The sequence below is a fragment of the Budorcas taxicolor genome, chromosome 16, assembly GCF_023091745.1.
Source record: "Budorcas taxicolor isolate Tak-1 chromosome 16, Takin1.1, whole genome shotgun sequence".
NCBI lineage: Eukaryota > Metazoa > Chordata > Mammalia > Artiodactyla > Bovidae > Budorcas > Budorcas taxicolor.
This window is the reverse complement of record NC_068925.1, coordinates 61,018,547-61,034,909: the sequence shown is the minus strand read 5'-3', so window position 1 is coordinate 61,034,909 and position 16,363 is coordinate 61,018,547. Positions and strand designations below refer to the sequence as shown.

Sequence of the window (16,363 nt, the reverse complement as noted above, 5' to 3'; positions counted from 1 at the left end):
ACTTTCTTTTGGCATTTCTCTACAAATGAGACGTTATATAGGCCATGTTTGTATGTATAAAAACATATACATATATAAGTATACAGTACTTATATGTGACTAGTTCTGATGATTAATTTAAAAAACCCTACCTGACCAGGGTGGGGGCGGGGGGAGACCTTTAGTAAGATATCATATTTGGTGAGTTTTAGAGATACTTCTATTAAAGCCAGGAACCTGAAATTTAGAATCATTTCTCTCAGGTAAGTGAGCCTTTAATGCTGACTAGCCAACACAATCGGAGAAGGCAGTGGCGCCCCACTCCAGTACTCTTGCCTGGAAAATCCTATGGATGGAGGAGCCTGGAGGGCTGTAGTCCATGGGGTCGCTAAGAGTCGGATACGACTGAGCGACTTCACTTTCACTTTTCACTTTCATGCACTGGAGAAGGAAATGGCAACCCACTCCAGTGTTCTTGCCTGGAAGATCTCATGGATGGAGGAGCCTGGTGGGCTGCCGTCTATGGGGTCACACAGAGTCGGACACGGCTGAAGCGACTTAGCAGCAGCAGGAGCCAACACAACATATTCCTCTCCTCTATTCTCTTCACTTTTCCACTCTTTGATGGATGGCTGTGTCATGTTCCTTCCCCCTTGTCAAACCTCCAATACACACAGCCATTCTTTCTCACTCTCAGCTAATGGTCTTGCTTATCATACACTAACAGAAAACCTCAGATGAGAACTTCCTCAAGCCACCACCATCGTGTCTGTCCACAAATTCTGCTCTTCTCTCCCGACTCCTAGTAAAGCAACAGCTAATCCTTCCACCTGTGCTCAGATTGGGGTCAGCAAACCACGTGTCTGTGCTGTCTACGGCAGCTTCATGGTGCAAAAGCAAAGCTGAGTAGCAGTAACAGATAGTACTGCCCACAAAGCCTACAATACTATTCAGCCCTTCAAAGGAAAAACTGGCTCAGCCTTGCACTGGATGATCACCTCTCCTCTCATCTAATACAGACACTGCTGGTTGAAGGGCCCACTGAGTCCGGTGCAGAAGAAATGCAGTAAGACCCACACAAGACACAGAAGACATGAGAGACAGACTGATGACCGAGAAAGGATCTTAATGGACACCAGTCACACAGAAAGGATGAAGACGACGAAAGGGCATGAGACTGTTCAACAGCCACCTGAAGCTAGGTAATTACAGTACCACCCCTTAAATTTTGAAGGACAATTACTTCAGTTTAGAATCCCACACTGAGAAGGGCCAAATTATCAACCAGCTGTCAGCATAGAAGAAAGATATTTTCAGCAATGCAAACGTCTCAGAAATTTCACCTCCTCAAACACTCTTTCTTGAAAGTTACTGAGGGATGTATTTCACCAAAACAAAAGGGTACATCAGAGAAAGAGCAGGACAGGGATCCAGAGAACATGGGCTCTAACACAGGGAAAAGGTAAAGAGAACTCCCAGGGTCACAAAGGGAAATCACAAGCTGATGCCCAGCAGAGTGAAGAGCCCCAGTGCTGATTTGGGCATAAGGACAGGGAACTCTGAGATATTTCCAATTTAAAAAAAAAAAAAAAAATCGAGTGATCAATCTGTTGTGTTTGTACATATTGAGACAGTTCCTGGTGGGGGCAGGGGGTGGATAGAGACAAATAGGACACTAAGCAAAAAGAAAAAAAAAGAGAAAAATATTTAACATTTATTTATTTGGCTGCAACAGGTCTTAGTTGCGGCATGCAAACTCAGCTGTGACATGTGGGATCTAGTTCCCTGAGCAGCAATGCAACCTGGGCCCCCTGCACTGGAGCACAGAATCTTAGCTTCTGGACCACCAGAGAAGCCCCCCCCCCCAAATTTTAAATTCATGAAATACAATCATAGAACACTGCATAGTTCAATGGTAAACAGATACACAAAGTCATAATAATGTAAACAATAAACAATAGGTTACATAACTATATGTTACATTAGGAGATATAACGTATTAGGTGACTATACTAAGGAGATAAAGGGAGAGGAAGCTCAGCGGGCCTAAGAACCCTAAAGCACAGACTCATCTTCCAGAGGAGGAAGCCAACAGATATCTAAAATTGAAAAACAAGTAATACCTTAAAATATGGAAATAAATATCAGAAAGAAAAAAAAAAACAGCTAAATCTATCAAAAATAATTGCTCTAAAAGCAGGACCTGGGAGGGAAAATTATTCAGGGGGTGGGGTTTTCATTTTAAGTCTTACAGTACAACTTCTTTTTAACTGTACAGGTGTATTATTTAAAGTCAAAAGTTAGTGTGTTGTTGCTTTCAAGAAACATAACTAGTGTTTTTTGTATCATTTAGTATCAATTAATTCAACCACTCCACAAAGTTTATCTGGGCATTGACTGTGCCAGGCACTTTTCTAGGTGCTAGGAAGACATCAGTGAGCCAAGTCTTTGACCTGGTGAAGGACCTCAAGGAAGGTCCCTCCTTATATTCAGAGGGAAGCAGATAATAAGCAAATTAACATATGCTATAATGTCAGATAAATTACTGTTGCGAAGAGAAATAAAGATGAGGGTAGAGTGTGATGGGGCTGCTATTTAGGCAAGGTTTTCAGAAAAGGGTTCTCCAAGAATGAGCAAGAAGGAAATTGAGCTCTAAAGGAAAGATCTGTTTGGAGAAAAGGTCATATAAACAAAATAACAGAAGGGTATCAATTAAGCTCAAGGTGAGGGCTTCATTTTCAAGCCTCTCATACACCAAAGCCATGTGTCATTCAAAAGCCTGTACCAAAGTTCCCTGTGGTGGCACACATAAGCTGCCAGGCACCTTCAAGCTGAGTCCTATGAACACTGCTTCCTACATCCCTAACCAGCCATTACTGACTAACGGTACTCGCTAAATATATACTCAAACTTTCTTCTTTGCATAGAATAGGCAGACATCACATATTTCAAATTTCAGTGTTTTTATTCCTATGACATGGTTAAAAGGTTTCCTAAACCAAAAGTTCAAGATGTTAATCAAGAAAGACCCCAGATTAATTTCAAGCTACCAAAATATATCATATCCAATCTTTATTTTCTCACTGAAGAAAATCCGTAAACCAACGGGAGTAAGACATATTAAAAAAAAAAAAAAACAATTTAGAGGGTAATTTTATTCTCCAAGAAACCTCACTCAGGTTAAGCCAGAGTTTCAGATTATCTGAATTATCTTTTTATTGAAAACTGAGTAACTAAAAAAATGTAGCACCCAGAGGGAAGCAATTTGCTTTATTCTACATACAGTTGTTATACAATAAAAACTTCACATTCAGAAAAGAGGATCAATTTTAAAACATCTTATTCTCAAAACATTTATATCATTAAAAGTAGATCCAAACTGTCTTTTTTTATACAGCAATAAAAAGCAGAACTTTTAGATTCTAAACAGGTCTAATTAAATCTCAACTAACAGTTGGGTTCAGAGTTTAAAAGCTATTTAGAAATCTCTGGAAAAGCAGGCTAGCAGCTATACTGTATGCTGAACTGTAGCAGTGGATGTTGATGCTCCCCCCATCAACACGCCCCAGGTGGAGCATCACATTGTAGTAAGAGCTAAGACTTGGGTTTAGGTTCACTGCTTGCTCGTTGGTGTACTCACATTTCCATTTCCTCAGCTCAAAATGGAGATGATAATACCTACATTAAGGTCAATGTTCTGGGCTTCCCTGGTGGCTCCATGGTAGAGAATACGCCTGCCAATGCAGGAGACTGGACTCCATCCCTGGGTGGGGAAGATCCCCTGGAGGAGGGCATGGCAACCTACTCCAGTATTCTTGCCGAGAAAATTTCATGAACAGGGGAGTCTGGCAGGCTAAGGGTCCATGAGGGTCACCAAGTGTCAGACATGACCAAAGTGACTAAGCACACGCACAAGGTCAATGTTAATTGTTGGCACTCCTGTAAATAAGAAGTACCAACATATTTAAGAATCAATAGTATCTTAAAAAGTGTTCTGATCTGCAAAGGTCCCTGGGTCAGGATGATCCCCTGGAGAAAGAAATGGCAATCCACTCCAGTGTTCTTGCCTGGAGAATCCCAGGGACGGGGGAGCCTGGTGGGCTGCCGTCTATGGGGTCACACAGAGTTGGACATGACTGAAGCGACTTAGCAGCAGCAGCAGTATATTGAAAAGTTTTGTGATCTGCAAAGGTCCCTGGGTCGGGATGATCTCCTGGAGAAGGAAATGGGAACCCACTCCAGTATTCTTCCCTGGGAAATCTCATGGACAGAAGAGCCTGGTGGGCTATAGTCCATAGGGTCGCAAAAGAGTCAGACATGACTCAGAGACTAAACAACAACAATAATTTGCGACAAACTATACCAGTGTTTGTCATATTTTAAAAAGAAAAATTTCAGTCAGAATTCTCTGATTTAGCGATAATGGTTATTAGATTTTAAGGAAGAACCATAGGACCTTGGTCCACTCACACATACACAGCCAGAGGAAGAAAAAATTTAGGGAACGATTTAAAAAATTTAGGGGAAAAAAGAATTAAGACTCCCTTAAAAACAAGTGCCAAGAAAAATATTTTTAGCAAACATCTCATTTAACTATATAAACCAAAAGTATAAAGCTGTCTAACCACATGTAAACTGTGCATCATGTGACTTAAGGTAGAATGTTTATTTTGGGGAACCAGATACCCAAAGTACATAAACATCAGTGTATTTTTAAAATAACTTGTTTTGATGCTTTTGTTCACTCAGTAATAATTCCCACTATCCTTAGAAGGAAAAACACAACAAATATCCTTAACCAAAAAAAACTCTTCAGAGGAGTTTTTACTTCTTAAAGTTGTAAACTAATGCTAAATAGTGTTATCTGACAATCTGCCTACTTACCCTTTAAGCTCCATCAGGGCACAGACCTATCCTTTTCTCTGTTGTATCACCAACATCTAGGCAACTAACTGGCACCAAGTAGAAAATGAATAAATATGTGCAGAATGAATGAATGAGTGTACAAACTGGGCCTCTGGACAAAAGTGTCTTAAACTGCAACAGAACAATTTCACTTATACATATATCCATCATTCACTACAAAAAACTGCTGTCTCAGCTGTAATGACATGTACTAAACTTAAAGAGACATGTACTAGGTACATAAACACACACAAATACATTACTCACATATATGATAAAAGTACATAAAGGATCCACAAGGTCAGTTTTAAAGCAGCTATATTTTCTCTCAGGATATTTTGGTCAGTTTTTGCTGATAATCAAAGAATGTATCAGAAAAGCATATTGCAATCTGGAAAGATTTAGGCAAAATGAACAATAATTCCAGAGTTCCATTCTCAGTGTTTTAAAGTCAAATTTCTTAATTGAATGATAGGTGGAATAAAATGGAAAAAAAAAAAGGTAGATCTTACCATTTGAAAATAATGTCCTTGCATTTGGTCTTTTAGCTAATAAAACAAGTACTTTTCCAAATCGAAGCTAGACGATAAACTTTATGCCTACAAACCTTGAGTAAGAGGCTTTTACTAAAATAAGACCGTCTGGATAAGATCCTTCATAATTCTAAAGTCTCCAGGAAGATATGCAGCAGTAACAGTAACACACATTATTTATGATTCTACAGCACTGTATAACCATAATTATCTGGATGGAATAGGCTTTTAGGGCTAGCAAGCTATGATCTATGACTGTAATACTATGCTGCTCAGATCCAAAAGTTTCCCAAAATTCTGATGGTCATCTTCAAAAGAGACAGAGCTGGCTTGATGGTGAAGACAGAAAAACACCAAGATCAATTCACAAACACGGGTACGAAAACAAAGCTCTCTATAGCAACTACAGCGTTGAAATTTTAAAATCCTGGGCATGTAAAAGATAAAGCTCAATTAACTGCTGACTGTATTTCCTTCTTAACCATCTTAAAGGCCAGGTACTGTGTATTTCTTTTTAGAGCTTTCTTCAACAGAAATTTAGTGTTTCAATGGCCCCTTCCTCCACAGCTAACATCAATGCCCTTTCTTCCTCCTCTCTCACCCCTCCTGGGTAAAACAAATTAACATTTGTATTAAGGTACCTCCTATCAGCTCGCAGCTTCTTCCCAAACACGCCCACGTACAGTGAAACTGGACTGCGTCTGCACAACACACAGCTACAGGAAAAGAGCTTTGACGGGGGCATGTGGGGGGATAATTTAGCTCAGCACAGGTTTAAGGTTATTTTCCAGATACAGATAACAGCTCCTCACTCCTGGCTCGGGTTTCTCTCAAATCACCTCCAAAGCATGGTGTTTATGAGCCTACCTAATCCGATACTGCAATGGAATCCCGGATATTTGCAGACAGATATCCCCGCTCTGCAAGTGTTTGATCAGACCCGTGGGGGAACCTCTTTTATTTATTTTTTTTCAGTACGTCCGCTCCTAGCAGGACCGCACACCCGATCTCCGGCAGCGGCCCCCTGCCCCGCGTCCGGCCGCGCGGGGCCAGCGCAGGACCGGTCCCTCCCGGTCCGAGTCGGCGGGCGATTCGGGCTGCGGGCCGCTCCGCAACAGGTCACCCTGACCGCGAGAGTGCGGGTCCGCAAGGCGGCCAGCTGGGCGGCCGGGCTTCGGGGGCGCCGCTGCGAGGGCTGGGGAGGGGGTGTGGCCCGCCTCGGCGGGTTCCGACTCCCCGAGCCCCGGCTCCGCTCACCTGAAGGGAGGCTGAGGTGCCGCTGGGGGCCAAGGCAGCGCGGGCGGAGGCCGGGGGCTTCCGCCACCCAGGGGAGAAGCGAGGAGAGGCGAGACGGGCTGACCCCCGGCCTCAGGACAGAGAGCCGGAGCGGGGACCCCATGGCCGCCTCCTGACGCCGAGAGCGAGCTGCCGAGGGAGGCGCGGCCCTGGGTTCCGAGCCCCCTCCTCCCTCAGCCCGAGCCCCGCAACCCCCTCTCCTCACCGAGGGCGAGCAGTCCCGGGGCCCGCGGCCGGGCGAACGACGCACGCCGCAGCGCCCCAGGCGCCGCCATTCCCCGCGATGCCGCCGCCGCCGCTGCGGCTCCGCGCCGCTCGGGGGTCGCAGCGCACCCACCTTCCCTCCCCCGCACCGCCCTCCGAGGCTCCGCACCAGGCCCGCGGCGAAGGCACCGACCTGTGCAGCCCCGGCAGACGCCTCGGAGGTTGGAAGGACGGCGCGGGCCTCCCGTTCCGCCGTTTTGCCGCCGCCGCCACCGCCGCCTAGGCTAGCGCTCAGCGACCCGAGCAGTCGGCGTCTCTCATTCAGCGCCGGCCGCCGCCGCGGCCGCTCAGGGGAGGGGAGTGAGCCGGATCCACCCCGTCCGCGCCGGGGATGGGGGAGGAGAGCGGGCCGGGCGGGGGCGCGCGCCGAGCAGGCGGGGCGGAGCCGCGCTCGTGCACCAACCGAGCGCGCTCGCGCGGGCCCCGAGCGTCGCGGCCGGCGGGGGTCTTCCCGGCGCGCGCTCCCGCCAGCGGCTCCTCTGGCAGGCCGAGCCCAACTGTCCCCGGGGGCCCGCGGCCGCGGCGCGCGCCCACAGCCGCAGTCCCTCCGCCTCGAGGAGGGGCCGCTACCGGCCAAACGAGGGGGCGGGGAAGGATTGGAGCGACGCACAGGTGGGGCCTCCGCGGCAGCCCGGCCACCGGCTCCCGGCGCCCGGCCCTCCGCGGGGAAATTCGCTGCGGTGGCCGCCGCTTTCAGCGCCCGGCACCTTACCTTTAAGGCCAGAGAACGAAGAAACCGAGGAAACCCTCGGCTCCCGGATCCTATATCCTGCCCGCGCCAGAGGTGTTTTTCGAAGTCACTGTGCACAAGTGAGGAGGTTCCACGTGTGAAGAGCCACCCCACTGCCGTAGGATCATAAATTGTAGAGATCAATACTCTCTCGTATTAAGATTCAGGAGGTGTTAGAAGTAGGCCTTTGTGTGATGCCCTTGGCTTAAGGAGCAGAGGACAGGGACTTTGGCATCCCTTGGGTCTCAGATTGATGAGTTGCAGGTGGGCAGTATTTTCACGTTGAATACAAGAACAAGATGCTGGAATATTAAATATTTCCTGTGAATAAAAAAGGAATGGATTTCGTCAAACAGCGGAAGGGTGTTGTTTCGGAGGGTGCACTATATGGGGCGGCCTGTTTAGAATTAGCACCGTTCGATGCAGCCTGACTGTAAATGGCAGGTGATCCGCCTTTGTGTATGCTGTCATCAGACCATTTAGAAATGGATGGCTTATTGGATAATCTGCCTCCCTCTCTGCAGGCAATGTACGGTAGAATGTGAAAGGAATGCTGTGAACCAGCGTTGCCCTAAAAACAGGAAAGCGACAAAATCCTTCCCATTTACTTCCTTCCCTCTCTTATAACCCCTAACCAGAACAGATGAATCGTGTATATTGTAGGATGCTAACCATTTCCTCCGTTGACTGCCCTTCACTCTAGTTAGGGAAGCTAGAATGCCCTTCAACCCTTGTCACTTAAATAGAGTTACTTCTTTAAAGCGCCTCCCCCTCCCTTCTCCACACCCAAAGTTGTTAAGAGCAAACAAAAAAAGGATAGGTAAAGTTCATGTTCTTTTCATTTTTATTTATCTACTTTCAAAGAAAGTCCTAAAAAAAAAAAAAAAAGATTAAATCACTAGGAGAAGCAGAGAAACCTAACAGTCAAATGAGAATAGACCCAGAAGAGAGTAAGTAGAGCAGACTAATGGTGAAAAGGGGAGAATGTGTGATGTATACAGGAAGTTTTTCCACAGATGTTAATTGCTTCAAGTTCCAAAGAAATAACAGGCAAACAGAACTAGCACTTCGAGGAAAAATCCTTCGCGTTGGGTAAATCTGTAATCTTCTTAAATTGTTAGCAAGAGAGTAAGGAAAAGGTTATGTGCCCACAGTAATAATGCAAGAATATAGATCTGTATATATAAATCCCATTATCACTGCTTTTGAAAAATAGGAAAACTGAGGAACAACAGGGAGTTTTATTTTGTGTAACGGTAATAACTTTAAATTTCAATTCGGGTTTCTCCTTACTCAACATAGTATGACTCATAAAAGAGAAAATTCTGATAGTAGCCTTTGCAATGGAACCAAAAGCCAGAAGTTGAATTCATACATCCAGTATCCACATGGGGAGATAACTTCAAGTACCAGGTATGTGGGAAGCTTTCAGGAGCTACTATATATTTTCTCACCTTTGCAGGACCTTCCCTTGGCCTGAGACGTAACACTGCCAGTGTCTGTTGCAGAAACTGTCCCACTTCTACCAGCAATCAGGCCACATACTGTGTATCTTTTATTCCCGATGTACTCAGGCAGACCGTCACTCTTTCTCCTGTTTCCTGGAGGGAATGATGAGTGATATGAACCCAGTGGGGATCTTCATTTCCTACCCGCTGGTGGTTTCAGTGTGGACATGACCCAGCTCCTGCAGAAATGATCTGAGCTAGAATCTGCTGTAATTTCCCAAAGCTTTCCATGGACAGTATTGACTCTGCATGAATTAGCTGAAACAGATTTCTCCAGCCTTGGAATCACCCAACCTCGAAACTGCCTGCACCACACTATCCGGCTTGTGCAATGAAAAAGGCTTATTGTAAAAGCCTTTACTCTGTACTGTTCACCCAGTGGGGTTGATTGAGAAAAAGAAATGGGCTTTCAGGAAACAGGACTCAGAGCACATTTCTTCCCTTCACAGCTACAAAGGTTTTGATTGCTTTCCACAGTTAGGAATAAAACTAGGAGGGTTTCATAAAAACAAATGAGCCTGTCTTCCTATATCTACCAATAATTTTTAAAAATTTACTGTAAGAGCAGTGAAGTTTTCATATGGACTTGAGAAGAAGTCCTGTGACTCATGAAATTAGGCCATGGAGATACTAAATTCTAACATACTGAATTTCTGAGTTTGGCATAATTACCTGAAATCTGTTTCTCATGTTGATAACCTGTACAATAGTAATTTTATTAACTTTTAGAGTTGTGTTAAGTCCAAATTTCCAAATTTCGTTAAGATTAAGAATTTGTGTATAAAAATACAGAAAAAAGTTCACTCTCAATGTCTTTTTTTTTTTTTTCCATAGCTTGGAAATTATTTTAGGAAGTCAGTGTCCTTTCCTATTCATTGATATGCAAATGAAACAGTGACTTTTTACATCCAAAGAAGAACAGCAAATTTTCTTTATCAGAGCATCTTTAATCACGGTTAAGTTCTCTGAGTTTATGTTTTCCATTTGCTTTTGCCAAAAGACAAGAAATATACAAAGTCTTAGTATAACAAAAAGTACTAATGTATAAAATAGAAATGCTATTATATAAAATAGAAATCAATAAGAATTCAATATGCTTAAAAGTAGTTTCAGAACAACCACCATTATGTAACAGTTTTATTACTGTCCATCAATCTTATTTCCAAGGGGTAAGCCAAGGAACTCATTTAGATATGGAACAAGCAGTTTCAAAGACGAGACCACCACTGTAAAAAAGAATCAACAAATAGCTCTTGTCATTACAGCTGTCAAAACAAAATCGAACTGGTGGCATAAAAAAGCTTATTATTTCAGTAACACTTAATTCTTTTACAACCAACAGAATTTCAGTAATAACATGTATCTCTGTAATTTTCCTAAGCTTTAATCTTTTTTTTCAAATATATTTATTGGCTGGACATTTTGAAAAGATCTGTTATGTTTGCAGTGTTCTGACTGAAAGTACAGGCAAAGTAGCATATTCCAAATTCAAATGCACAGGGATTTGAAGGAATAGACAGGCATTCTCCAGAAAACTTGACACCAAGTTACTGGAAAAGCCTGCCACAATTCCCAAATCAAGAGAGACATGCCACAGATAATAAGATACAAAGAACAGAGATAATCACCCGTCCATTCAAATATGAGCAACAAATTTCAAAAGTCATCAGTTCAATTTCAGTCGCTCAGTCATGTCCAACTATTTGCAACCCCATAGACTGCAGCACACCAGCCTTCCCTGTCCATCACCAACTCCTGGAGCTTGCTCAAACTCATCCATTGAGTCAGTGATGCCATCCAACCATCTCATCCTCTGTCATCCCCTTCTCCTCCTCCCCTCAATCTTTCCCAGTATCAGGGTCTTTTCCAATGAGTCAGTTCTTCACATCAGGTGGCCAGAGTATTGGAGCTTCAGCTTCAGCATTAGTCCTTCCAATGAATATTCAGGATTGATTTCCTTTAGGATTGACTGGTTTGATCTCCTTGCTGTCCAGTAAGGACTTATTTTATGACTGAGCTATCTCTCACAAGGGCAACTCTGCAGGGTATGGATCAGCAGGGATGTATTTACTCTGTGAAGAGTAATGTCTCCCTGTAACAACTCTTGGAGAGACAAACTAGTATGTAAATAAATGTTTGTATGAACTAATACAAATTAACTTTAAGGACAATTTCAGTAATGCCTTATTTATATGACAGGATAAGGAAAGAGGGCAGCGAGGGATTGAACATAATTAGATATTCTAGGTAACTGAGGTTTTCATCTTCAAGTACTAGTAACAGTTTCATTTAACTCACTTGTGTTGATGTTTTTTTCTGAAATACCACTTGCTTCTCTGCCTGAAACTAATAAAATATGGTGTAGCTTAACCTATTCCTAATGACTCAGAGGTGTCTTATATCAGTACAAAAGCTATAATACCGGGATGTCCCCAGAAGCTTAGAAGTACTTAGTACCCTTCACTCTACAATAAATAATCATGGCCTACTATGTTCCTGCACTCCTTTGAGTCTAAATGAGCTGGACAGTCCTCATGATCAGTCTTCCTGCTGTCCCTTCTTGATGCACTGCTGCTACAGCATTGCCTGTGTGCACCTTCACAACTCCATTTGAATTGTCTTATCATGCTAGCCAAATAACCAATATTTTTTAAAAGGTGGGAGTAAATAAACTCAGATAATGCTAAAACAACTCTGATATCTGGGGCAAAAGCCATCTGCCTACTTTCATATTTTCCTCTCTATTTTGGAAATTGAGTTTATCAGATAAGTAAATTATTATTGCACTCTACTTTCTTTATAAAAATGTTCTTCCTACTTAATGGAAGGTGAGCATCTTTGTCAATAATGTTCATCACAGTAGATTCCTCATATTCATATACCCTGCATTCAGATTAAGGCTAGCGGACTTCCCTGGTGGTCCAGTAGTTGAGAATCTGCCTGCCAATGTGGGGCACGTAGTATGGGATCCCTGGTCGGGGAAGATACCACGTGTTGCAGAGCAGCTAAGCCCCATGTCCCACAGTGACTGAGCTCACACTCAGAGTCCACCAGCCGCAACTACTGAAGCCCGAGAGCACCTGGAGCCGTGCTCTGCGATAAGAGCCTGTGCTCCACCACAGTGAGAAGCCAGCGTACCCACAACCAAAGAGCAGCAGCTCCCCAACGCCGTAACTAGGCAAAAGCCTGCGCACAGCAACGGAGAACCAGCAAGCCAAAAATTAAAAAAAAAAAAAAAACGGTTAGAATTAAGAAACAACAGGAATTCATAAATCCATACTAGTAATAAACAGATTAAATCAATGGAGACAAGGACGTGCTCTTGCTTATACTTGAACAGGTAAACGTGGAGGGAGTACTGGAGTTGGACAGTCATTTTGCAACCACAGTGGCAACGTTTGGGTAAGACAAGAATCATCAATAGGCACTAACTATAGGAGAGAAATTTTGATGAGGAAGAGGATATTTGGGTCATCTTAGAGTTTTTCCTAGAGATATCCTGTTAGTTGCAAGGAATGAAACACAGTAATTATATACTGGAGAAACTGAACAAAACCTTTACCAGGTAATCAAAATTAACGTCACGAATGAGGGGCAGATGGACATTCTTTGCTTCAAGATGCAGTTCCCAGAGGACGCAGCATCTAATGAGGAAATGAGGAAATATAATGAGGAATCTAATGAGGAAATATCAGATAAATCCCAAATGAGGAATGTTATGTTGTCTTTTTTTTTTTTTTAAGGGGATGGGAGTTGTATTCTTTAAAGCTGTCAATGCCATGAAAGGCAAAAGTTGTGAAAATATTCTAGCTAAAGAGCCATGACAGCTAAAGGCAATATGAGATACTAGGTTGTATCTTTAAATGGAGGGGGAAAATTTTGTAAAGCAAATGATTTTATTAATTGGAAAACATGTTAGATTGATTAAAGTATTGTATCATATCATTAAAATCACTGAAATTCATAGCTATACTGTGATAATGTCCCTAAATACTGCAATATTTAGGAGTAATAGGCTAAGATCTATGTATGATTGGAGGGAAGAAATATATTTATATATATATAAAGAGAGAGAGAGGGAGAGAGAAGAGAAAAGTAATAAAAAAGTGGAATGTTAAGGATAAGTGACTCTGGATAAACGTTGCTTGGCTGTTCCTTGTAACTTCTATAAATCTGAAATTATTCCCAAATAAAAAGCTTTTTTTAAATAAATGGATTTTTAAAAAGCATTATGAAAAAAAAAGCAGCAGTGACAGAAGTAAGCAATCCATCCTAGACCATAACATGCTAATTATTTTAAATGGCCACCTTACTGCCAAATCCCCCATGCTTTCTAAAATTGACTACTTCCATGATATTGTCTCATCTCTTGGGTTAAAATTACAGAAACGATGAATTTTATAATTTGAGTCATCTTATCCAACCTTTTTATTTCATAAATGAGGAAACTCCGGCTCAGAGATTCAAGACTTATCCTAAACTCTTGAACCAGTTAACATGTCAGAGCACCGTCTTGATTCTACTTCAGTCTCTACAACTGCTGAGCTTTCTATCTGAGCTTACTGCTCAGTTTCTATCACTTTCTCTTTCCTCCTTCCTAACGCTGTTCTTGTGTTTACTATGGTTCTTGTATTTCCTACAGTTCTTGTATTCCCTTCTTTTTATGATTATACAGGGAATTATTATGGCCTTACTGTTTAAACTATCATTGTTCCACTGGTGAAAGTCTCCCAGACCTCTGTCCACACGTCTAATTGCATGTGGACAGCAATTAGACATCTAGATGAGGACACTCATCATCAGTTTAATCCCTACAAAACTGAAATAACCACAGGAGAAAAAATATAAATAAAACCTATGAAAATCCACCTACCCTTCATGATAATTGGAGAAAGAGATATTAAAGCAAGACATGTTCTGTAGCCTACCAGGCTCCTCCGTCCATGGAATTTTCCAGGCAAGATTACTGGAGTGGGTTGCCATTTCCTTCTCCGGTGGATCTTCCCAACCCAGGGATCGAACCCGGGTCTCCCGCATGGCAGGCAGACGCTTTACCGTCTGAGCCACCAGGGAGATCCTTTTTGTCTAATAGATTGCCCCATTAATAAGATTCATAATGTTCAAGTTTAGCCAGAATGTAAGCAACAGACTGTCTCATAAACTGATGGCAGGAGTTTAAATGAGCATATTTCTCTGGTGGACAGTTTGCCAAAATTAAGGAAAATCTTAATGTACATACTTTTTGACCCAGCAATTTTACATGTAGATAATTACTTGTCTTAAAAAAAAATACTGCAATGACATTCAAAGAAATACATAGGACTGGTCTTTTAGTATTGTTTGTAATAGCGAGAACTGGAATACTTAATATCTATCAATAAACGGGTTCAGTTCAGTTCAGTTCAGTCACTCAGTCATGTCCGACTCTTTGCGACTCCATGAATCGCAGCACGCCAGGCCTCCCTGTCCATCACCAACTCCCGGACTTCACCCAAACTCATGTCCATCAAGTCGGTGATGCCATCCAGCCATCTCATCCTCTGTTGTGCCTTTCTCCTCCTCCCCCCAATCCCTCCCAGCATCAGGGTCTATTCCATTGAGTCAACTCTTTGGATGAGGTGGCCAAAGTACTGGAATTTCAGCCTCAGCCTCAGTCCTTCCAATGAACACACAAGACTGATCTCCTTTAGGATGGACTGGTTGGATCTCCTTGCAGTCCAAGGGACTCTCAAGAGTCTTCTCCAACATCACAGTTCAAAGCATCAATTCTTCGGCACTCAGCTTTCTTCACAGTCCAACTCTCACATCCATACATGATCACTGGAAAACCATAGCCTTCACTAAACGGACCTTTGTTGGCAAAGTAATGTCTCTGCTTTTTATTATGCTGTCTAGGTTGGTCATAACTTTCCTTCCAAGGAGTAAGCGTCTTTTTAATTTCATGCCTACAATCACCATCTGCAGTGATTTTGGAGCCCCCCAAAATAAAGCCTAACACTATTTCCACTGTTTCCCCATTTATTTCCCATGAAGTGATGGGACCAGATGTCGTGATGTTTGTTTTCTGAATGTTGAGCTTTAAACCAATTTTTTCCCTCTCTTCTTTCATCTCATCAAGAGGCTTTTGAGTTCCTCTTCACTTTCTGCCATAAGGGTGGTGTCATCTGCATATCTGAGGTTACTGAGATTTCTCCCAGCAATCTTGATTCCAGATTGTGCTTCTTCCAGCCCAGTGTTTCTCATGATGTACTCTGCATAGAAGTTAAATAAGCAGGGTGACCATATACAGCCTTGATGCACTCCTTTTCCTGTTTGGAACCAGTCATTGTTCCATGTCCAGTTCTAACTGTTGCTTCCTGGCCTGCATATAGGTTTCTCAAGAGGCAGGTCAGGTGGTCTGGTATTCCCATCTCTTTCAGAATGATCCAGTGGATGTTGGCAATTTGATCTCTGGTTCCTCTGCCTTTTCTAAAACCAGCTTGAACATCTGGAAGTTCACCGTTCATGTATTGCTGAAGCCTGGCTTGGAGAATTTTGAGCATTACTTTACTAGCGTGTGAGATGAGCACAATTGTGCAGTAGTTTAAATATTCTTTGGCATTGCCTTTCTTTGGGATTGGAATGAAAACTGACCTTTTCCAGTCCTATGGCCACTGCTGAGTTTTCCAAATTTGCTGGCATATTGAGTGCAGCACTTTCACAGCATCATCTTTCAGGATTTGAAATAGCTCAACTGGAATTCCATCACCTCCACTAGTTTTGTTCATAGTGATGCTTTCTAAGGCCCACTTGACTTCACATTCCAGGATGTCTGGCTCTAGGTGAGTGATCACACCATCGTGGTTATCTCAGTCATGAAGATCTTTTCTGTACAGTTCTTCCGTGTATTCTTGCCACCTCTTCTTAATATCTTCTGCTTCTGTTAGGTCCATACCATTTCTGTCCTTTATTGAGCCCATCTTTGCATGAAATGATCCCTTGGTATCTCTAATTTTCTTGAAGAGATCGCTAGTCTTTCCCATTCTGTTGTTTTCCTCTATATCTTTGCATTGATCGCTGAGGAAGGTTTTCTTTTCTCTCCTTGCTATTTTTGGAACTCTGAAATACAAGGGTAGGTAAATACAATTATACTGTTTCTTTCATACATG

General features: G+C 42.8%; 1 non-coding gene across 1 annotated transcript; it reads right to left on the bottom strand.

Moving 5' to 3' along the window:
* Window positions 1-14,216: 14,216 nt before the first annotated feature.
* TRNAG-GCC (transfer RNA glycine (anticodon GCC)) lies at window positions 14,217-14,288 on the bottom strand. The gene has a single exon. It is a non-coding gene; the product is annotated as a tRNA-Gly (tRNA).
* Window positions 14,289-16,363: the final 2,075 nt, after the last annotated feature.